The sequence below is a fragment of the Mastigoproctus giganteus genome, chromosome 7 (assembly GCF_048544385.1).
Source record: "Mastigoproctus giganteus isolate SK-2022 chromosome 7, ASM4854438v1, whole genome shotgun sequence".
NCBI classification, from domain to species: Eukaryota; Metazoa; Arthropoda; class Arachnida; order Uropygi; family Thelyphonidae; genus Mastigoproctus; species Mastigoproctus giganteus.
Genome location: NC_143581.1, coordinates 113,166,085 through 113,191,761, shown reverse-complemented (window position 1 = coordinate 113,191,761; position 25,677 = coordinate 113,166,085). Strand labels below are relative to the sequence as shown.

General features: G+C 38.1%; 1 protein-coding gene across 2 annotated transcripts in view; it reads right to left on the bottom strand.

Annotated features, from left to right (window-relative positions):
• Positions 1-25,677, bottom strand: part of Npl4 (nuclear protein localization 4) — a 536,510-nt gene that overhangs the window by 79,585 nt on the left and 431,248 nt on the right. The gene's annotated exons all lie outside the window — the stretch shown is intronic.

The window sequence follows — 25,677 nt, the reverse complement described above, 5'->3', positions numbered from 1 at the left end:
CTGGACGGTCTGTGACAGCCAAATCCTATGCTTCACCTTCATGATGGTGTGATTGTTAGTAATCCTGGGTATAATCTACATGCATAAGGACACTATGGGTGACCACCCAGGTGTGAACCAATGTAAGCAGGGGTCGAAGTGTGATACCCACACCACATGGAGGAATGCCACCCTTGTATATTACCAGGCAATACTAGGTGGTAGATTACTATCATCAACCAATGCAATTCCACCACTTTGCTTATTGGAGACTTGAAGTGGTCGAACCCATGTTTAGTCTCTAGAGCTAAGTTGAGGTAAACCATTCCATCTCTTCCATCATGTAGTATGACTGATGACTTTTGAGTTTTGAGGTAATGATGAACATCATTCAGAGATCCAATCTTCCTTACATTTTGTGGGTGCAGCAATAAAACAGTGTTCACAGGCCATCTGCTAATTAGTACACTGGACTGAACCTATTGGTAACGCTTTAGGAGGCTTTCGGATCAGCTAGTGTATCATCATGCTAACTCTACTCTGCCAGACAGTGAGGGGAAGGAGTCCGAGTAGTGTTATATGCACGGGGCATTGTCGAGACCAGGTTATATTCTTACAATGTGTACGCCATATCCAAAAATTTCATTACTTCATACAGAATATCCTCCCTCACTTTTTCTTACTATTGAACACACGATGAATTGTCAAACTAATAGAGTAAGCTTAAGCTTATCTGCAAAAAGATCTAACTCTCCCAAACACTTCCTAGTTCATTTCACAAATATACGTGTTCTCAACTCTAATCTCAACAATGTCCATTTCCAAGTACAGTCTGCCAAACCCGATGTACTTTTTCTGACAGAATCTCAGTTATCGGTTGACTCAACTACTGCTCATCTCAATTGCCCAAATTATTTTCTGTATGATTACTTTCGCCTCGAAAATTACTTTTCACCGATATTCCGTGTCAGAGACTTGGTAATTTGGAATCTCCTCTTTTCAATCTTCTCTGGCTTAAAATCTCTCTACTCCATTGTGTCAAATTCATCTGTTGTCTCTACCATTCTCCCAACTCCACTAATCACTTGGAGCTCTTTGACTTCCTCTCTTTGCAACTTGCTTTCTCCACTCCAACTTTCCTAGCAGTGAGATAATTTTCCTTGGTGATTTTAATGTTCACAACTCCAGCTGATTTCCATTTTCTACTCACACCGACCCAGCTGGTCGGGATGCTGAGACTTTTGCAATTATTATTACCATACACAGATCGTTCATTTACCTACAAAAATACCAGACAATCCTAACCAGGAGATTCCAACACGCTTGATCTTTTGCTCACAAACAGCCATTAAAGTACACAGTCAAAGTGAGTGGCACCTCAGATTACAACTTGGTGATTGTCTCTTCTCCAATGGAGCCTTTATCTCATGGACATTCCCAATCTCTTATAGTTTGGCATTACAAGAATGCAAAATGGGATGACTTGCAAGATTTCTTTTCCTTGGTCGGCTCACATTGTTTGCTCACATCGTGTTAGTGAAATTATTCTTGTAGTAATGGAATCCTTTCTTCAACGCTCCACTTTAAAATCTCATCATTTATCTAAACCTTGGTTTTCCAATAAATGTGCTAAGGCTGTTCAAGAGAAGAATGTTGCATATCATAATTGGCTCGATTCCAATTCTTCAGTTTCATTTTCTGTCTACACTAAAGCTTGCAAAATCGTAAAGCAGTTATTAATCAGTCGAAACTCGATTTTGAAGAGGCTAAGAGTAGAAAACTTGCTTCTTGCCCTAATGTTAGCTGAGCTGAGCATTCTGGTCTCTTGCCAAAGAGACAATATTGGCTGCAACTTTTTCCCATCTCTGCCCCCACTTCTGTCAAAACAAGGTGGTTCCGTTGTCACTTCAACGAAGAATAAAGCTGAGACCTGTTAGCATCCCACTTTTCTTCCAATTCATGTATTAATGATCTTGGTAAAACACCTCCCACCATTCCCAATACACCCCATTCAATGCCTCCTGTGGTGTTCCATCAAAAGGATGTCAGAAGGATTTTGAAGAATCTTGATGCTAAAGAAAGGTCCAGGTCCTGATGGTATTTCTCCACTTGTTCTCAAAACCTCTGGTTCCGAACTTACTCCTGTTCTTTGCCGCTTTTTTCACTTTCTTATTCCAAAGGTGTTTTTTCTTCTGCATAGAAATTTGCTCATATCCAGTCAGTTCCTAAAAAGGGTGACAAATTCCTCCCATCCAATTATCATCACATTGCAATTACTTCTACTCTTTCTAATGTAATAGAGAAATCAATTAACCGCCAACTCTTAAACTACCTAGAAACCTTCCTTCTGGTCAACGATAGTCGGTGTCAATTCATTGGTGATATTCTGGTTTATTTTATCCATTTATGGATAAATTCAAAGGGAAAAGTTCGATGAAACACAAGTGGCTGCTCTTGATTCCTCAAAGGCTTTCGATCGTGTTTCGCATAAAGATCTTCTAAACAAGCGCCCATCTTATGGTTCGCCAACAATTTTTTGTAATTGGTTATCCAGTTTTCTATTTGATCACTCACAGAATGTGATGATAGATAGCTCTCTGACTTCTAACTTCTCTTCCAGCTTCTAATTAATGGAGAAGTTAGAAGACAGAGAGCCACTCTTTTCCTCTTGTATATTAATGACCTTCTTCCATTGAGAAACCTTGCCCTGCTCAATCAGCTTCAACTTCTCGAATATCTGCTACCAATTCCTTAAATGCCGACCTCTGGGTAATTCTCCAGTGGGACAAAGACAACTTAGTTGATTTCAATCCGTCTAAAACTCAGTCTTGTCTTATATCTCACAAAAAGGATTCTTCTGCTCCTATGCTTATCTTTGGTGACACTCCGATTTCTAGGCAAAATGATATATCTCTTTTGGAGATTGCGCTGACTTCTAATCTCTCTTGGCTTACTTGGATTTCAGGAAAGCTTTTGACATTGTTGAGCATGGAAGACTACTGTAAAAAATTGGAGCAGAATGGTATTAAGGGTAAGTTGCTACAATGGATAAAAGGATGGTTGAGTGGGAGAAGACAGAGGGTGGTAATCAATGGGTGCTGCTCTTCGTGGACTACCGTTATTAGTGGAGTCCCACAGGGTTAGGTGTTGGGTCCACTGTTGTTTTGTGTATTTATCAATGATATTGATGAAGGTATATCAGGCTTAGTGTAAAAGTTTGCAGATGATAGAAAGGTTGGCAGGTTGTTAATGACAGTAATGGCAGTGTGCCACTGCAACAGGATCTAGAAAATTTGGGAAGATGGGTTGAGAACTGGCAACTGAAGTTTAACATTGACAAATGCAAAGTATTGTATATAGGTAGAAGTAACCCCAGAGGAACATACCAACTGTGTGGTACTACATTAAAGGTGGTAGAAAATGAAAAAGACCTGGAAGTAATTGTGCAGTCAGATCTGAAGTTTTCTGAGTAATGCAGAAAGACTGCTGGGGGCAGGTAATGTGGTTTTGTCAATAATATACAGGAATTTTGCTAGCAGGTAAAGGAGGTGATTGTCCCTCTGTAAAAGGCAATGGTCAGGCAATGCCTTGAATGCTGCGTGCAGGTCCGGAGGCCTCATTTTAGGAAGGATCTAGATTTGCTTGAGCGTGTACAGAGAAGTGCAACAAGATTGGCGAAGGTAATGAAGGAATCCCCTTACCAAGAGAGGCTTAAGTTCTGCAAATTGCAGCGGCTGGAGACTAGGCACCTGCGAGGTGATCTGATTGAGGTGTTTTATTTTATTTTTTTATGTAAACCCCAAACACGAGAGGTATTAGAACCTATAGTAGTTAGTACCATGATTGGGTTGGAGGTTGAGAAGATGATAGAACATATTTGTTGACATTGGACTTGAACTTCTATAGACTAATTTTCAGGAAATACGTATGAAGGAAGGTTGGGAAAACAGCAGTTGAATGAATAAATGAGGAAGAAGAAAAGTTGGTTTTGTGAGTTTGAAGTTGGACAGTAAATGGATGTTGGCTGATGGCTGCACGTGTGTTCGGAATTTTTTGAAAGAGAGAGAGAGAGAGAGAGAGAGAGAGAGAGAGAGAGAGAGAGAGAGAGAGAGAGAGAGAGAGAGAGAGAGAGAGAGAGAGAGAGAATTATAAAAGCTAATTCAGAAGAACAGTGCCATTGGAAATATCTGTAGAAGAGGTATGCAGCAGAAACAGTACGTCTATGAGACAGCGAGTGGAGAGACTCTTACAGATGTATCATTAATTAACCTAACTGCCCTCTTCTGAACGGAATCAAGCTGAGAAAGGTTTTGGGAGCACCACCCCAGATGTGGGTACAATATTCCATGGTAGGGCGGATTTGCAATTTGTAAAGAGTGAACAGCTGTTTGGAAGAAAAGTAACACCATACGCGGAAGAGAACACCAAGTTTTTTAGATGCAGAGAAAGCAATATTTGTAATATGCTTGTGCCAATGAGGTTGGAAGTCAAAAGAGATATATCATTTTGACTAGAAATCGGAGCATCACCAAAGAAAAGCATAGAAGCAGAAGAATCCTTTTTGTGAGATATAAGACAAGACAGTTTTAAGGATTGAAATAAACTAAGTTGCAATTGCCCCACAGGAGAATTACCTGGAGATTGGCATTTAAGGAATTGGTAGAAGATATTTGAGAAGCGTTTAAGCTGATTGAACAGAGAAAGATTTCTTAAATTAGAAAGAGGAATGCATTGTGCTATCATCGGCAAAACTATGGATAGGATTTCCAGTCGATGGAAGAAGGTTATTAATATACAAGAGAAAAAGAGTGGGGAAAAGAATTGAACCTAGGGCACACCAGCATTAGTGGAGAAGTTAGAAGACAGAGAGCCATCTAACCTCAGTGTCACAGAGAAAACTGAATAACCAATTACAAAAAAAAGTTGGCAAACCATAACATGCAAACTTGTTTAGAAGACCTTTATCCTAAACACGATCGAAAGCCTTTGAGATGTCAAGAGCAACTGCTTGTGTTTCAATGAATTTTTCATTGCATTTGTCCATAAATGGGCAATATAAGCCAGAATATCACAAGTGGATAGACACTGACGGAATCCATACTGGCGATCGTTCATCAGACGGAAGGGTTCTAGGTAGTTTAGGAGTTGCTGTTTAATTTATTTCTCCATTACTTTAGAAAGAGTAGAAGTAATTGTAATCGGACGATAAATGGATGGGAGTGATTTGTCACCCTTTTTAAGATCTGGCTGGATATGAGCAAATTTCCAAGCAGAAGGAAAAACACCTTTGGAATAAGAAAGAGAAAAAAGGTGGCAAAGAACAGGAGTAAGTTCAGGAGCACAGGATTTGAGAACAAGTGGAGAAATACCATCGGGAACTGGAGCTTTCTTAGCATCAAGATTCGTCAAAATCCTTCTGACATCCTTTTGACGGAAGACCACAGGAGGCATTGAATGGAGCATGTTGAGAATGGTGGGAGGTGTTTTACAAAGATCATTAATACATGAGCTGGAAGAAAAATGGGATGCTAGCAGGTCGGCTTTATCCTTGGCTGAAGTGACAACAGAACCATCTGGTTTGGACAGAGGTGGGAGCAGAGATGGGCAAAAGTTACGGCCAATAGCTTTGGCAAGACACCAGAATGCTCGGCTGCCATTATGGCAAGAAGCAAGTTTTCTACTCTTAGCTTGTTCAAACTCTAGTTTGGACAGATTAATTACCCCCCAGGTCCTTTTCATTCTCTACCACTGTCAGTGTAGTACCACAGAATTGACACGTTACTCTGAGGTTACTGTTTCCCATATGTAGTACTTTACATTTGCCACCTCTCAGCCCATCTGCTCAACCTTTCAATATCCTATTGCAGCAGCATACTGTCAGTAGTGTCCTTAACAACCCTGCCAACCTTTGTATTGTCTGCAAATTTGGACATTTAGACTTGATATACCATCATCAATATCATTTATAAATACAGAAAACAACAATGGACCCAACACTGAACCCTGAGGAACTCCACTAATAACATCAGTCCACGATGAGCAGTGTCCATTGATTACCACTGTCTTCTTCCATTCAACCATCCCTTTATCCATAGCAGCTATTTGCCTCCAATGACACACTGCTCCAATTTGTGCAGCAGTTTTCCATGTGCAACAGTATCAAAAGCCTTTCTAAGATCCAAATATATAATATCAAAGTTATTCCCTGCATCCAGTTCTTTTGTGACTGCATCATAGTATCCAATCAAATTGGTCAGGAAAGACTTTCCATTAACAAAACCATGCTGTGTTAATTTTCCTGGAACAGAAGTTAAACTTACAGGTCTATAATTACCTGTGTCAGCCTTTGACCCTCCTTTGTGAATTGGGGTCACATTTTTCACTTCTCCAGTCTATGGGTACCTTTCCTGAGTCTAAAGAAGCACTCAATTATGGCTAAGGATTTGCTTACTTCCATTGCTGCCTCCTTTAATATAACTGGATAGATCCCATCCACCCTGGGTGCCTTTTTTGAGTTTATCCTCAACAATTTCTCCTACACTTTCCTTCAGTTATTACAAAATCATCTATCTCACTGCCAGAGTTTACTTTTACTTCTGGCATTCCCCTTCCCGAATAACTCCTCATGTGTGAATGTAGATGAAATATTACTTGTTTAGTTTGTTAGTTACCGGAGCAGGATCATCAACAGTTGGACATCAACAGAACCATCAATATCCAATTGACCAATATGATTCATCCCTTTCCTTCTAGAGTTTACATAGGTAAAGAACACTTTTCTGTTTTTCTTTGCATCCTTTGCCAAGGATTTCTCATAATCTGCCTTTGCCTGCCTAATCTCCTTTGACTTGGTTACAGACCAGCTTATATCTATCATAGGCTTACATGTCATCCATTAATTTATATGTATCCCATGCATTTTGCTTCTCTGCCACATGTCTCATTAGTTCATCTGAAATCCATTTAGGCCTAAACCTTGAACAATATTTCTTAGTTGGTGTGTAGAATTCCAAGATAAATTCTTTGAATGCTTCCCATTTTGAATTTGTTGTTGGTAACATCATCAGTTGGTCCAACTGTATAGAATTTAAATACTGTCTCAGACCATCGTAGCCGCTTTTACAAAAGCAAAAACCCTTCCCTTTACCCCTGATGGTAGGTACCTCTTTGAGTAAATCCCACTTCAGCACACTGTGATCACTGTCACCTGGTGGTTCCTTTATCTGCAGATTCTTAATGCATGAAGAATCACTACTGATAATCAGATCCAAAGTATTACTCCCTCTAGTTGCCTCCCAAACATGCTGATGTAGAAAACAATCATCCAATAAATCCACAAAAGCCTTGCTAGTGTGTGAGTGACCAACCCACAAATTCCAGTCAATATCTGTGAAATTAAAATCCCCCATTATAAGAGTCTCTGATTTACTGGCCCACTTTATTTCCCTGTACAGTTCCTTATACTCATCAGAGTCATTAGTCCTATAGCACACTGCTACTCTCAATTTTGATGTCCCGATGCTTATGTCACACCAAACTGACTCGAAACTGCACTGTCCGGCGATTTCGACTGGCTTCACTTCCTTGGATTTTGTGTTTCTTAACTAATAGCATAACCCCTCCTCCCTTCCTATCCTTTCTGTAGACGTTGTACTTCCGAAATTCCAGTTCTGCATTCCTTATATCTGTGTGAGACATTGTCTCTGATATCCCAACAATACCTTTGATGTTTTGAACAATACCTCAAATTCATCAAATTTATTTACCAAACTCCTAGCATTGGAGTACACGCAAGTATACATGCACCTGTTCCTATTCTTAGCTAGCCTTGTAAATGATACACAGAAATTTGTCTAGCGGGGATGAGGAGGTGATTATCCACTTGTATAAGGCAATGGTCAGGCCAGACCTTAATATGAGGACTCCAAACCTGCATACAGGTTTGGAGGCCTCATATTAAGAAGGATGTATAGTTGCTAAAAATGAGTACAGAGAAGGGCAACAAGGCTTGTGAGGAGAACAAAGGGGCACTGTTAACATGAATGGTTTTAGTTCTACAAATGCAGCGTCTGGAGACCGTTGTTGTTGTTATTTGGTTTTTTAATTATTTTGTTATTAGGAGCATTAGCAACTAAGGCCATATTGCTCCAGGGATATGCAGTGGCCATTCCCTGACATTTCTGCATTCTCCGTATTCGGTGGTCACAGGCTCGAATCCCCGGCTAATCAAGAAGCGTGTGCTACACACTGCCGCTCCTTCCTACGAAGGAGCCTTGTCTGGAGACCATGCGAGTTGATCTGACTGAAGTGTATAAGACCTTGCATGGGTTGAACAAGCTCAATGGTGATGGGATTCTTTCACTTGTTCAGATTATGCACCTGAGGGTGCATAAATTCAAACTGAGGAAAGACAGTTGAGGAAAGAATAGATGTGTGGAAATTTGCCTTTAGCTAGTGGGTGGGTGACTGTTGGAATAAACTTCCATTTGTTGTTGTGGAAGTTAACAGCTTAAAAAAATTCAAGGAAGAATTAGAGAAACGTTTGGAGTGAGTGGATGGGTGAAATGGGAAGGGTTTTCTTTTTTGGCTGATGTTGTATAAGCTTGCTTTCTTGCATCATATGGCTCTGCAAATGCTAATTACCTGGAACTGTTTTATTGTGCAAATGCAATAAAATGACTGACTAGACAGTGATTCTCAAAGGGGGAAAAATATCATAGGTATTACAATGGTTTGTGTCTGTCCAAAGTTCAACCCTACCAGGCAAAATCTTATTCCTCTACAATAAACATTTACCCAGTTCAAGTTTCAACTAATTAATTATATAAATTTTGCTCTATCCACACAGCTGACACTTGGCATGGCTGGAGCCAGAACTGTTTTCTTTAATCTTCCCACTTCAAATTCTAGAAATTTCTATTGATTTTCTTGTAAAAGACAAAAATGTACCATCAAGTGTGCATTATTTTTTTCACCCCTGCCATAAGTAGCCTAGCGCTCATGAAAAGCGATACCCCATTCGTTTGTTGTTTTAGCAAGTGCATGCCTCTGTTTACAAAAGGGAGTTATGCTTACATTTTTGTCTTTTACAAGAAAATCAATAGAAATTTCTACTGATTTTCTTGTATCGATACAGTGGTAAAAATCGATACAGTTTTTTACAACTGTATCGAAAGTGATGCCTGCATTCACCAAGTATGGAAAAACAAAATCTGATAGGAAGATTTCTGGAAGAAAACCAGACTGACTGAAACAGACCGCTAGACAGTGAAAAGTATTGTAGCCGGAAAACATAAAATGGTGTCTCAAAAATAACTACGGCACTTAATGAGAGTCTCAGCAATCCAGTTTTTAGCAGTTCGGCGAGAACTTCATAAAGCTGAAATTTATGGCAGAGCAGCTTTTGCCAAGTCACATGTTACTGATGGTAATGCTAGAAAGAGAATGCAATGGTGTAAGGGAGCACAAAAACTGGACACCTCATGATAGGAAACATGCTATGTTTTCAGACAAATTATCATCATCAACCGTCAAATATGGAGGAGGGTCAACAGTGGTTTCGGCAACAATCTTGATATTTATTACGAAATTTCAAAAAAAATATTTCTGCTGATAGCTGTGTTATAAACTTTGAAAACTGGTGCACAAAAGAAGGAAAAAAAACCATCTGCTATGAATCACAGATTGTGTTTTTGAAATGTGCATTATTCACAAAATTGAAATATTTTCTAATAATACAAAGCTAACAGATTACAGCTAATTGATTGTTCAAAAAAAAATTGTTAGAAAATATTTTAATATTCCCTTAGTATGCTTTGATGTTATCACAAATGGACAAATTCTTTTTTTTTAGTACACAAGCTGATAAAAATTCACCATCCAGTCATATGCTGTTCAGAGTCTGCATTTCCTTTTCTGAGCTGCAATAAAAAGTTATATCCTACTGAAAATTAGATAAATAATAGAATTCTTAAGATACCGATTTAAATTGACTCAAATTGATAGCATAGCTTAATTTACGGTACTCACCTTATTGTAATCTGCAGTTGATGCTTAAGGTAGGATGAATAATAGTTTGAATTTTAAAAATTGGGATTAATATGAATATGTTTGAATTTTGAAAACGTAGTTAAATTATGCTCAAGGAAATAGAAGTGCATGTCTTCAATCACTTTCTACCTTCAATTTATGACAACCAAGGATGAAGACGTGCACTTCTATTTCCTTGAGCATAATTTAACTCCGTTTTCAAAATTCAAACTATTATTCATCCTACCTTAAGCATCAACTGTAGATTATAACAAGGTGAGTACCGTTAATTAAGCTATGCTATCAATTTGACCCAACTGAAAATTAAATTTACTCCCTCTCTTCTTTTGTTTTACTGTAGTAGTAGTGGCATGTGATGCAAGAAAGCAAGTGAATGAGCTTATGCAGCATCAGCCAAAGGGGAAAAAAAAAAAAAAAAAAAAAAAAAAATCACAGCATTCCCACGAAATGCCTATCCAGTTCCTCCTTAAATTTATTTAACCTATCAACTTCCATGACAGATGGAAGTTTGTTCCAGCAATTAACCACCCGCTGGCTAAAGGCATCTATTCTACATCTGTTCTGTCTTAATTTCAATTCTATTCCACACATCTATTCTACATCTGTTCTGTCTTAATTTCAATTTTGCCCACTTAGGTTCGTAATCTGAACAAGTGGAAGGATCCTGTCAGAATTCAGCGTGCTCAACCCATTCAAGACCTTATACACCTCAATCAGATCACCGCGCAGGTGCCTAGTCCCCAACCACTGCAATTTGCAGAACTTAAGCCTCTTTGGTAAGAGGCTTAAGGCCTTTATTCCCCTCACCAATCTTGTTGCCCTTCTCTGTACATGCTCAAGCAAATCTACATCCTTCCTCAAATGAGGCCTCCAGACCGGTATGCAGAACTAAAGGCATGGCCTAACCATTGCCTTATACAGAGGAACAATCACCTACTTTTCCCTGCTAGCAAAATTCCTATATATCATTGACAAAACCCCATGACCTGCCCTGGCAGCCTGTCTGCATTGCTCAGAAAACTTCATATCTGACTGCACAATTACTTCCAGGTCTTTTTCATTTTCTACCACCTTAAGTGTAGTACCACACAGTTGGTACGTTTCTCTGGGGTTACTTCTACCCATATGCAGTACTTTGCATTTGTCAAGGTTAAACTTCAGTTGCCACTTCTCAGCCCATCTGCCCAAATTATCTAGTTGCAGTAGCACACTGCCATTACTGTAATTAACAACCTGCCAACCTTTCTATCATCTGCAAACTTTGACACTAAGCCTGATATACCTTTATCAATATCATTGATAAATATACAAACCAACAGAGGACCCAACACCGAACCCTGTGGGACTCCACTAATAACGTTAGTCCACGAAGAGCAGCACCCATTGAATACCACCATCTGTCTTCTCCCACTTAACCATCCTTTTATCCATTGTAGCAACTTACCCTTAATACCATTCTGCTCCAATTTGTACAATAGTATTTCATGAGCAACAGTGTCAAAAGCTTTCTTGAAATCCAAATATATGATATCAAAATTATATTTTGCATCCAGTTCCTTTGTAACCGCATCATAATATCCTATCAAATTTGTCAGACAAGACTTTCCCTTAACAAACCCATGCTGTATGTGAATTATTGCTGCAGTCTTGTCTAGATGATCCTGCAATGCATCTTCAACCAGCGACTCCATTATTTTACCTGGAACAGAAGTTAAACTAACTGGTCTGTAATTACTCGTGTCACCCTTCGATCCCCCTTTGTGAATTGGGGATACATTTGCACATCTCCAGTCCATGGGAACCTCCCCTGAGTCCAAGGATGCTCTCATAATTATGGCTAAGGGTTTGCTTAGTTCCTTTGCCACCTCCTTTAATATAGCTGGATAGCTATATTAACCACCACAGGTGCTTTTCTTATGTTTAACTTCAACACTTTCTCCTGAACTTTACTCTCAGTTATTACAAAATCATTAAGTATCCTGCTACAATTTGATAACCTGCCATTTTCAAACCTTAATAACTCCTCATGTGTGAATGTAGATGCAAAATACTCATTCAGTTTGTTTGCTATCTGAGCAGGATCATCAACAGTGGAACCATCGATATCAAGTGGACCAATCAGATTCATCCCCTTCCTTTTAGAGTTTATATAAGTAAAGAAATCCTTGCTGATTTTCTTAGCATCCTTTGCCAAAGATTTCTCGTAATCTGCCTTCGCCTGCTTAACCTCCTTTGTGACCTGATTACAGATTAACTTATATCTGCCATAGGCTTCTGGGTCGCTTTATAATTTATATGCATCCCATGCATTTTTCTTCTCTGTCACGAGTCTCATTAGTTCATTTGATAACCATTTAGGCCTAAACCTTGAACAGTATTTCTTAATGGGTATGAATCTTTTAGTAGCATCCACGATTAATTCCTTGGATGCTTCCCACTTAGAATTTACTGTGGTAACATCATCAGTTGATCCCACTGTACAGAATTTAAAAATTGTCTGAGACCACTGTACTCACCTTTCCGGAAGCAAAAACCCTTTCCTTTATCCCTGATAGCAATTATATCTTTAAGTAAATCCCACATCAGTACACTGTGATCACTGCCACCTAGTGGTTCCTTTATCTGCAAATTCTTAATACACGAATGATCACTGCTGATAACCAGATCAAGAGTATTACCCTCTCTGGTTGGCTCTTGAACATGCTGCTGCAGAAAACAATCACCCAATAAATCCACAAAAGTTTTACTAATGTGTGAGTCACCAACCCACAAGTTCCAGTCAATATCTGGTAAGTTAAAATCCCCCATTATAAGACATTCTGATTTACTAGTCCACTTTATTTCTCTGTACAATTGTTCATTGTACTCATTCGAGTCATTAGGATTATTACACACTCCTACTCTTATTTTTGCTTTCGCAGTGCTTATCACACCAAACTCTCAACAGTGCACTGTTCATCTATATCAACTGGATGCACTTCTTTGGATTTTATGTTTTTCTTAATTAACAGCATAACACCTCCTCCCTTCCTATCCTGTCTATCCTTTCTGTTTGCCAAACTGTCTAGAACGGAACATGATATTGCCATGGGGGATGTCTTTGTGTGTGCGCGATGTAAGGAGTGTAAGGAAATCAGGCGACAACTCAGCGTTGTTGTGGGCCTATATGGGAGTTTGAAGGACAGGGTGGATGCCCTCGAAAGATCTAAATTGAGGGACCCATCAGGCTCTCAGCTGCCCACATCAATGCCAGAGCTTGCACTTGGTCATCACGCAACACAGCGGCAACCCCCAAGGCAGATTGCTCTGGTCCCAAAGGAACTAGTAGTTGTTGGTGACTCTATTGTCAGGGAAACGGGATTTATCCTTTGTAAAAAGGATAGGTGGAACAGGACCAGGGTATGTCTGCCAGGGGCAAAGTTTGATGACGTTGTAGAGCAGATATCATCTTTTAGGAGCACAAAAGGTGATATAGTTGTACACGTTGGCACTAATGATATTAAGAGTAGGAGACCGGCAGAATTACTTAACAAGTACAGGTCACTGATGAAAAAAAGCCGTGAATTAGGGTTGAATTTCAAAGTGTCTGCAATTCTGCCCAGACACGATAGGAGGGAGTATATGATGAGAGCCTTGTCGATCAATTCGGCCCTGGAAAGATTGTGCAAGGTTCAAGGGATAGAATTTTTTTCAGCCTGGACTGTACTTGTTAACAGGAGAGACTGCTTCTACAGGGATGGGATACACTTAAATAGAAAGGGTGCAAGAATATTTGCTGATGCTATCGAGGCAGTGTTAGGTGGGTCGGAAAACTGATAGCTTGGAGGGATACAAGGACTAATAGTTTGACAGTAGCTGTAGGCAGAGGTGAAGGTGATTCTTGCACAACTTCTATTAGAATAAGTAGCGACCTGGAGCGAGGGGTGTTGGGGGTTTCAGGGACGGATGGCAGTCATCGTGAAACAGGTGGGTATATTGGATGTGTTAGAGTAATTAAGAATAAGAATAGGTGCATGTATACTTGCATGTATACCAATGCTAGAAGTATAGTAAATAAATTTGATGAATTTGAAGTGTTGGTCAACACATCAAAGGCGGATATTGTTGGGATATCAGAGACGTGGTGTCACACAGATATAAGGAATGCCGAACTGGAATTTGGGGAGTACAATGTGTACAGAAAGGATAGACAGGATAGGAAGGGAGGAGGTGTTATGCTGTTAATAAAGAAAAACATAAAATCAAAAGAAGTGCATCCAGTTGATATAGATGAACAGTGCACTGTTGAGTCAGTTTGGTGTGACATAAGCACTGCGAAAGCAAAAATAAGAGTAGGAGTGTGTTATAGGCCTAATGACTCGAATGAGTACAATGAACAATCGTACAGAGAAATAGAGTGGGCTAGTAAATCGGAATGTCTTATAATGGGGGATTTTAACTTCCCAGATATTGACTGGAACTTGTGGGTTGGGCACTCACACACTAGTCAGACTTCTGTGGATTTACTGGATGATTGTTTTCTGCAGTAGCATGTTCGAGAGGCAACCAGAGAAAGTAATACTCTTGATCTGGTTATCAGCAGTGATCATTCATGTATTAGGAATTTGCAGATAAAAGAACCACTAGGTGGCAGTGATCACAGTGTACTGACGTGGGATTTACTTAAAGATTTAACTACTATCAGGGGTAAAGGAAAGGGTTTTTGCTTCCGTAAAGGCGAGTACAGTGGTCTCCGACAGTTTTTAAATTCTGTACAGTGGGATCAACTGACGATGTTACCAACAGTAAATTCTAAGTGGGAAGCATTCAAGGAATTAATCGTGGAAGCTACTAAAAGGTTCATACCTATTAAGAAATATTGTTCAAGGTTTAGGCCTAAATGGTTGTCAAATGAACTAATGAGACTCGTAACAGAGAAGAAAAATGCATGGGATGCATATAAATTATCAAGCGACTCAGAAGCCTATGGCAGATATAAGTTAATCTGTAATCAGGTCACAAAGGAGGTTCGGCAGGCGAAGGCAGATTACGAGAAATCCTTGGCAAAAGATGCTAAGAAAAACAGCAAGGATTTCTTTACTTATATAAACTCTAAAAGGAAGGGGATGAATCTGATTGGTCCACTTGACATTGATGGTTCGACTGTTGATGATCCTGCTCAGATAGCAAACAAACTGAATGAGTATTTTGCATCTACATTCACACGGGAGGAATTATTAAGGTTTGAAAATGGCAGAAGATTATCAAATTGTAGCAAGATACTTAATGATTTTGTAATAACCGAGAGCAAAGTGGAAGAGAAATTGTTGAAGTTAAATGTAAGAAAAGCACCTGGGGTGGATGGGATCTATCCAGCTATATTAAAGGAGGCGGCAAAGCAACTCAGCAAACCCTTAGCCATAATTATGAGAGCATCCTTGGACTCAGGGGAGGTTCCCATGGACTGGAGATGTGCAAATGTATCCCCAATTCACAAAGGGGGATCGAAGGGTGACACGAGTAATTACAGACCAGTTAGTTTAACTTCTGTTCCGGGTAAAATAATCGAGTCACTGGTGAAAGATGCATTGCAGGATCATCTAGACAAGACTGCAGCAATAATTCAGACACAGCATGGGTTTGTTAAGGGAAAGTCTTGTCTGACAAATTTGATAGGATATTATGATGTGGTTACAAAGGAACTGGATGCAAAATATAATTTTGATATCATATATTTGGATTTCAGGAAAGCTTTTGACACTGTTTCGCATGGAAGCCTATTGTACAAATTGGAGCAGAATGGTATTAAGGGTAAGTTGCTACAATGGATAAAAGGATTGTTAAGTGCTAGAAGACAGAGGGTGGTAATCAATGGGTGCTGCTCTTCTTGGACTTAATGTTATTAGTGGAGTCCCACAACGTTCGGTGTTAGGTCCACTGTTGTTTTGTATATTTATCAATGATATTGATGAAGGTATATCAGGCTTAATGTCGAAGTTTGCAGATGATACAAAGGTTGGCAGGATTGTTAATGACAGTAATGGCAGTGTGCTACTGCAACAGGATCTAGATAATTTGGGCAGATGGGCTAAGAAGTGGCAACTGAAGTTTAACCTTGACAAATGCAAAGTACTACATATGGGTAGAAGTAACCCCAGAGAAACGTACTAACTGTGTGGTACTACACTTAAGGTGGTAGAAAATGAAAAAGACCTGGGAGTAATTGTGCAGGCAGATATGAAGTTTTCTGAGCAATGCAGACAGGCTGCCAGGGCAGGTCATGGGGTTTTGTCAATGATATATAGGAATTTTGCTAGCAGGGAAAAGTAGGTGATTATCCTTCTGTATAAGGCAATGGTCAGGCCACGCCTTGAGTACTGCGTACAGGTCTGGAGGCCTCATTTTAGGAAGGATGTAGATTTACCTGAGCGTGTACAGAGAAGGGCAACAAGATTGGTGAGGGGAATGAAGGGATCCTCTTACCAAGAGAGGCTTAAGTTCTGCAAATTGCAGTGGCTGGAGACTAGGCACCTGCGCGGTGATCTGATTGAAGTATATAAGGCCTTGAATGGGTTGAGCACGCTGAATTCTGATGGGATCCTTCCACTTGTTCAGATTACGAATCTAAGGGGGTATAAATTCAAATTAAGAAAAGACAGATGTAGAATAGATGTGCGGAAATTTTCCTTTAGCCAGCGGGTGGTTAATTGCTGGAACAAACTTCCATCTGTCGTTGTGGAAGCTGATAGGTTGAATAAATTTAAGGAGGAACTGGGACAGGCATTTGGAGGGAATGGTGTGATTTGTTTTTTTTTGGCTGATGCTGCATAAGCTCATACATTTGCTTTCTTGCATCACATGCCACTACTACTACTACTAAATTGTACTCCCCAAATTCCAGTTCTGCATTCCTTTTATCTTTTTTTTTTTTTTTTTTTTTTTTGGGTAGTTGTTGGCACATCGGCTTCTGTGGCCATAATGCACCTCCCAAGGTTTTTGCAGTACTTTGATCCAAGCCCGAGGCAGGATTCGAACCCGCGACCTTTGGATTGCCAGGCAGGTGCTTTACCCACCTGGCTAGCCCGGTCGGCTTATATCTGTGTGACACCATGTTTCTGTTATCCGAACAATATCTGCCTTTGATGTCTTGACCAACACTTCAAATTCATCAAATTTATTTACTATACTTCTAGCACTGGTACAATGCAAGTATACGTGTACCTATCCTTATTATTAGTTATCCTAACACATCCCCATATACCCACCTGTTTCACGGTGACTGCCATCAGTCCCTGAAACCCCCTGCACCCCTCCCTCCATGCCGCTACTTATTCTAATAGAAAATTGTGCAAGAATCACCTCTGCCTGCGGCTACTTTTAACCTTTTAGTCTGTGAATCCCACCAAGCTAGCAGTTTTCTGACCCACCTAACACTGCCTCGATAACATCAGCAAATATTCTTGCACCCTTTCTCCCATCCCTGTAGAAGCAGTCTCTCCTGTTAACAAGCACAGACCATGCTGAAAAAAAGTTCTACCCCTTGAGCCTTGCACATTCCCTCCAGGTCTGAATTGATTGACAAGGCTCTCATCAATGTATTCCCTCCTATCGTGTCTGGGCAGAATTGCAGACATTCAAATTTAACCCTGACTCATGACTTTTTTGCAACATTGACCTGTACTTGTTAAGTAAATCTGCAGATCTCCTACTCTTAATGTCATCTGTGCCAACGTGTACAACAATATCACCTTTTGTGCCCTTAAAAGATGATATATGCTTTACAATGTCATCAACTTGGGGAATTACTGTGGGAATGTTATTTCACACAATCAATCCAGTGACTGCAAAATGCTGTGCTGTTTCTTGTATTCTCTCAATCTTGGAAACCCCTCTCACACTGGTCATTCTGGAGTATAAACAGAAAATTGTTTGTTTGAATGCTGTCCAGATGGCACCAATTATCAACTCTTTTACTATTCTTCTAATTTATTTTGTGTTCAAATTTGGGAAAATTCGAAAGTGCTACATCAATTAGGAGCAAAAACCGTTTCCATTTTTCCCACCATAACAAATTACTTTAGGTACAATAAAGGACTACTTCTGATTGATTTTACTTCAAGGAACTTTCACAATTAAACATCTGTACAAGCAGAAAACATGCAGTCACTCAAAAGTAACAAGTAACTGTAGTCATTTGCATTCAAGGACAAGCTACAAAGTGATGTTTGAAATTTATAATGCAGCTCAATTGCCAATATTTCCGGAGGGCCTATTCAGAAGTACATGTTAGAAGCATAAAATGTCCTCTGCTACCCACACAATAACAAATTATTTTATAACTTATAAAGCAGCTATCAAAAGAAATATTTTCTGGAAATTTCATTAGAAGATAAAATATACATCAAGAAAATGAGCTACACCGATATTGTTGCCTACAGCAATTACATAGAGCAATAAAACAAAGTATTATAGCAAAGCTATAATGCAAAATATTGTTAGAAAGTAATAATGCACAACTGTTTGTTATCCAAGAAACAGTTGGGTAAATTTTTTTTCTCCGTGGTAATGCTGAATGATGTAAGCTTGAGTGGTCAATTATAGTTTCATTGGTTGATTTTAAAGAAATCAACTATATGAGGCATGGATGGGATGAGGAAATGTTTCAGTCTACTGTTTCTATTTTCTAAGAGTCAATTAGAATTGATTTCTTGTTTCCCTGTGGAAGTTTTTTTTTATTTTAGATCCATAGTGCTTTTGTGAGTGACTTTGGCTACGAGAGGTAAATAAAAATAGTTTATATTTTAATATTTAAGTCTTTGTAGTTAAGTATTCAACCCTTCATCAATCATGTCAAGTGCTGAATAGAAAAGGTATCTTTATGATACCTTTTCTATTCAGTATTTTACTGAAAGCTCATTCGACTCAAGACAGTCTATGTGCCTTATGTGTAATAGTTCTTTTTCAAATGAGGCTATGAAACCATCAAGACTTTTAAATCACATAAAAAGGAAACATCCTGATAAACATATAGAATATTTTAAAATATAATATTCCTTATTTGAGAAGAACACAGAAACAAATGATGACAGAATGATTGCATCTTATAAAATTGCAGAAATCATTGCAAAAACTGATAGTGCTCACACAGTTGCTGACATGACCCACATTAGAGACAACAGTGATGCATCAAAATCCTTCCAGTGTTTGAAAAGCATTGCCATTAAGCAACTATTCAATTCAAAGACAAATCAATGAGATGTCAAGTTAACATCCAAGTGCTGCTAACTGACAAACTAAAAATTAGAAAATTTTTTATTCAGATTGATGAATCTGCAGTTACTGACAATAAGACCCTTCTAATGGCATATGTTTGTTATTTCAATGATGATTGTAAATTGCAAGAAGAGATGTTTATGAAATCTTAAAAACTGGCTGTACTGGAGCATCCATTTTTGCTGCTGTAAAAACATGGATTGAAGTACCAATGGAATATTTGATATTGTGTACTACTGATGGTGCTACATCCATGGTTGGAAGACAAAGGTTTTATAGCCCACCTAAAGGAAGTATGTCCCAAAATTCTTGAAATACACTGCATTGTGCACCGACATCATCTGGCTGCAAAAAATATTAGTCCAGTTCTTTATCAATCTCTCAGTACAGTTATTAAAACCATCAATAAAATAAATTCACATAGCAAATATGATCGCCTTTTCAGAAAATTTTGTGTTGATAATGAAGAACAGTATGTGAGGCTTCTTTTACATACAGTCAGTTGGCTTTCTAAAGGAAACTGTCTAACAAGATTTGTAAACCTTTTTGATATAATAATTAGTTTTTTAGAAAGCGAAGGAGATCAGCAAACACAAAAACAACATACTATTTGACTTGGATTTTTTGAAAACTTAATGAGGTATCACTTCATCTTCAAGGGAAATTAATTACGGTGATAGACTGCAAATGCGTATTAAAAGCCTTCACTGAAAAACTGGAAATGTTTGAAAGCAATTTAATGAGAAAAAATGCAAGAGTTAGCTGAAATCAATGAATGTCTCATGAGAATGATCTTAAGAATCATTCAGATCATTTGCATTCTTTAAAAGGCGAAATGAAAAAGAGATTTTCTTTTGAAGTGAAGACATGGATGTTACATCCAATTGTATGTGATGCTATGTCTGCTAGTGAAGAAATTCAAGAACTCATTGAATTAATATGTAACGAAGAATGCAAATATAAATTCGAAAAAGGTGGAATGGCTTAGCTGTGGGATCAAAAACAACTAAACTTCTTTATCCAACAATGCAGTCTGAAACAGCCAAAGTACTTCTTTGTTTTCCAACATCTTATATGGTTGAAAATGGTTTTACTTCAGTAATTAATATATATATATATATATATATATGTTCAAGAGGAGACATTAGATATTAAACTTACAGATTAATCGCCTGAAGGGACAAAAATTCAAATTGAGGAAACACAGCTGCCTTCAACTACAGCAGCGGTTCCCAACCTTTTTTGACCCGCAAACCCCTTTAAATGTAATTTTTTTTTTTATCGCGAAACCATAATATTCAACATAATATTTTTAATGCGAACCACTAAGCCTATATTCTCTGAAATCATATATTTCTGAATTTTTATTATAAAATATTTCCAGTACTACGTTTTTATAAGCGACATTGCATAATAATAAAAATATTATTAAGTATTATTTATACTTTGCAAAGCAGTTATTAATAAGTCCAAACTAGATTTCGAACAGGCTAAGAGTAGAAACTTGCTTTTAGTCCAAATGGTAGCTGAGCATTCTGGTCTCTTGCCAAAGCTATTGGGCACAATTTTTGCCCATCCCTGACAGTACCTCTGACAAAACCAGATAGTTCTGTTGCCACATCAGCCAAAGATAAAGCTGACCTGTTAGCATTCTATTTTATTTCCAACTCATGTATTGACAATCTTGGTAGATCACTTCAAACCATTCCCATTCAATTCCTCCTGTGGTCTTCCATCAAAAGGATTTTGATGAATCTTGATGCTATTCATCCACTTGGTCTCAAAACCTGTGTTCCTGAACTTACTCCTGTTCTTTGCAGCCTTTTTTTCACAGGTGTTTTTTATTGTTTGGAAATTTGCTCATATCCAGCCAGTTCCTAAAAAGGATGACAAATCCCTTCCATCCAATTATCGTCCCATTGCGATTATACTTCTACTCTTTCCAAAGTAATGAAGAAATCAATTAACTGCCAACTCTTAAAACTATCTGGAAATCTTTCATCTGATCAATGATCGCCAGTATGGATTCCATCAATGTTGTTCCACTGGACAATCTGTAGACAAATTCAATGGAAAAGTTTGATGACTCAAGCCATTTCTGTTGACATTTCAAAGGCTTTTGGTCATGTTTGGCATAAAGGTTTTCTAAATAAGCTTCCACCCTATGATTTGCCAGCTGTTCTTTGTAATGGGGTATCCAGTTTTCTCTCTAACCGTTCACTTCAGGTGATGGTAGACAGCTCTGTCTTCTAACTTGTCCACTAATGCTGGTGTTATCCAAAGTTCAGTTCTTTCTCCACTCTTTTCCTCTTATATATTAATGAACTTCTTCCATTGACCGGAAATCCTATCCATAGTTTTGCTGACGATAGCAGTGTATTCCACCTTCCAGTTTGAGAAACCTCACCCTACTCGAACAGCTTCAACTTCGAGTATTCACTGCCAAATCCTTAAATGCTGATCTCCAGATAATTCTCCAGCAGGGCAAAGATAACTTCATTTCAATCCTTCTAAAACATAGTCCTGTCTTATATCTCGCAAAAAGGATTCTTCTACTCCTATGCTTATCTTCGATGACGCTCCAACTTCTAGGCAAGATTTTGGGGATTACATGGACTTCTGATCTCTCTTGACATAAAGCACATTATACAAATATTGCATTCTCTGCATCTAATAAACTGGATTTTCTCTTTCACTCTTGGTGTTACTTTTCTTCTAAAGTTGTTGACTCCGTAAAAATCGCAAATCCGCCCTACCATGAAATGTTCTCATGTCTGGGGCGGTGTCCCCAAAACCTCTCTCAGGGTTTTAGATTCCATTCAAAGGAGGGCAGTTAGGCTAATTGATGTCTTATCTCTAACAGAGTCTCTCCACTCTGTCTCAGACTTTGTTTCTGTTGCATGCCTTTTCTACAGATACTTACATGGCACTGTTCTGATTTGGCTTCTGTAATTCCTGCTCTCTATTTCAAAGCAGTCTGAACACGTGCCGCAAACAGTCAACATAATTTTGCTGTCCAAGTTCAAACTCACAGAATCAACTTTTCACCTTCATACTTTATTCATTGAACTTCTGTTTTCTGGAACCACCTTTCTTCATATGTATTTCCTGAAAATTACCCTAGAGAAGTTCAAGTTTAATGCCAACAAGTATTTTCTTTCAACTTTTTAACCCATTCACGATACTAAGTACTAGGTTCTAAAAAAAAAAAAAAAAAAGTACCTATACATAACAATGATCCTTGAGAATGAAAAAAAATTTAGTATGGAAAACTTATTTATTTAACATGATATACTGTAAGATAGCAAACTAATTATAAGGAATTATGGGAGATGTGGTTTTCTTTCTTTGACACTTTTTACTTTTTATTTAATTTTATTTTACTTTATTGTTTATTATTGTTATATTTTGTAGTTTATAATAATATACACTATGGAAATCTAAGCAGACGCCATTACAGAATTTTTATTGCAAACCCCCTGGAACACTTTCACGAGCCCCAAGGGGTTCGCAAACCACCGAGCTAGAGGGCAGTTGATTGCTGGAACAAATTTCTATCTGTCACAGTGGAAATTGACAGCTTAAATAAATTCAAGGCAGAACTAGAAAACATTTGGAGTGAATGGATAAATGAAATGAAAAGGATTTGCTTTTTTTAGGTTTGGCTGATGCGATATATAAGCTTGCTTTCTTGCATCATATGCCTCTACTAATGCTAATTACTGTCAAGGGCAAAGGGAAGTGTTTTTGCACTTGTAAAAGTGGCTACAATGGCCTCAGACAACTTTTGAAATCAATTTAGTGAAAGCTTAGACCTCAATGGATGACAGATGAACTAATTAAACTCGTGGCAGATAAGAAAAATACATGGGATGCATAAAAATTATCAAGTAATACAAAAACATGCAGTGCACATAAATCTGTTTGCAATAAAGTCAGAAAGGAGATTAAGAGGGATAGGGCTGATTTGAGAGGCCTCGGACAAAGAATGAAAAGAAAAGCATGAAACATTTATGTACACACTGGAAGGAAGGGGATGAATCATATTGGTCCAGTAGATATGAGTGGACTAACTGTTGATGATTCTGCTCATACTGGCAAAAAATTGAATAGACATTCTGCATCTACATTCACACAAGAATTTTTTTTGGGATGGGGTTGCCACAAGTTTATCAAATTAAAAGTTGGAGCAGAATGATTTTATGATAAATGAGAAGAATGTAGAGGAAAAATTGTTGAAGCAATACTAGGAACCGTGGATGAGACTATCATATCATATTATATTAAGGAAGGCAGCAAAAGAGATAAGCAGGCTGTGAAGATTAATTACTATATTTAATAACCACTCTTATACCACATGAAATTAATAAGAGTTTATTAAACTTATAACTCAAACCACTATATGTTTACGTTTCAGGCACCTTACCGATACCCACCATCCAATGATGCTGTTAGAGGTAGAAAAATAGAAAAGGTTACAATTTGAATTATACTACAATAATTATTGTAATATAATTACTGTAATAATTAAAACAATTATTGTAATATAATTCAAATTGTAACCCTTTCTATTGTTCTACCTCTAACAGCATGGTTTGATGATGGGTATTGGTAAGATGCCTAAAACCTTAAATGTATAGTTGTTTGAGCTTAATAAACTATACTATTAATTTCACATGGTATAAGAGGTTATTAAATAACAACCATGTAACACCCTTCCCTAACTATATTAGATAAGCAGGCCTTTAGCTTATTATGAGAGTATTCTTGGATTCAGTTCCGTATAGACTGGAGATGGCATAGAGATACCCACAATTCATAAAGGGAAAAATCAGAGGTTGACAAATAATTACAGAGCTTTTTAATCTAACTTTTGTTCCATAAAAAATAATGGCATCACTAGTTAAAGAAGTATTGCAGGAATGCCTAGAGATGTGAGTTATAGTACAGCCACAGCATGGATTTGTGAAGTGGCAATCTTGCCTGATCAATCTGACTGGATAGTATGATGTAGCAAAGAACTGGATGCAGAAAACAATTCTGGCATGATATACTTGAATTTCAGAAAATGTTTCAATAATTTTCCACATAAAAGAGTGCTGTTCAAATTGGAGCAGTGCAGGGTTAGAGGCAAGTCACAGCTGTGGATAAGATAAAGGGAGGGCTGACTGGAATAAGACAGAGTGGTTACCAATAGGCTCTTCTTGGTCTACTGGTTAAAGATGTAATGACCATTGAGAAATGCACTTATACTGCAGTCAATGGATCTGTTAAGGAGTCAACTCATCTGACTCAGTCTATAACGCAGTGGCAAAAGAAATGGAGGCAAAAAGTAATTTTAATTTCACATACTTGGATTTCAGAAATGTTTTTGATAAAAGCTTCATAAAAGACTACTATCAAAATTGGCACAGTTTGGGTTAAATTACTGATGTGGATTAAAGCATGATTTATGGTGAGAAGACAGAGTGATTTTCAGTAGGCACTGCTCTTCTTAGATCTGTTATTAGTGCTGGAAACAGTATTGTTTTTATATTTATTAATAATACTGATGAAGGCATATTAGGCTTAATGTGAAAGTTTGTACATGCTATGAAGGCTGGCAGGGTGATTAGGGACAATAATAAGGGTATTCTCTTGCAACAGGATCTATAAAAATTAGGCAGATGCAATGAGAAGTGGCAATTGAATTGTAATGTTCACAAATGTAAGGTACTGTGTATGGGTAACAGAAACCTCAGAAAAACATATCAACCCTCTTCTACCACACTCAGGGTAGTGGAGAATGATAAACACCTGGGGGTAATTGCACAGTCAGACAACATTCTATGAGCAGTGTATATATGGGTTGATTGGACAGTTCAATGAGTTTTGCCAGGAAGACTAAGGAAATGATTATCCTGGTGTATAAGCCAGTGATTAGGCAACATGTTGAATACTGAATACAGATCTGGTTGTTGTTGTTAAATTTGTTGGTGCATCAGCAACTTAGGCTATAATGCACTGATACAGATCTGGAAGCTTCATTTTAGAAAGGATGTGTATCTATTAGAACAGGTACAGAGAAGGGAAACAAAGTTAGTTAAGGTAAAAAAATGGTGCTCTTACCAAAAAAACTTCAATTCTGCAAATTCCAGAGTCCAAAGCACAGTCACTGGAAAGGAGATATGATTTAGAGTGTAGGCTTTGAATGGATGATTCAATGCCTAAAACACTTTAATCAGCACTTGAACATGAGTTCAAGTGCTGATGGCTTCCTTCCCTTTCTCAGAAGGATGGTTGCATGATTGATGTGTGTAAATTTTCCTTCAGCTAGGGGACAGTTTATTGTCAGAACAAACTTCAATCTGGTGTTTTGGAAGGGGGATCAAATTTAAGGAGGAATTATACAAACTA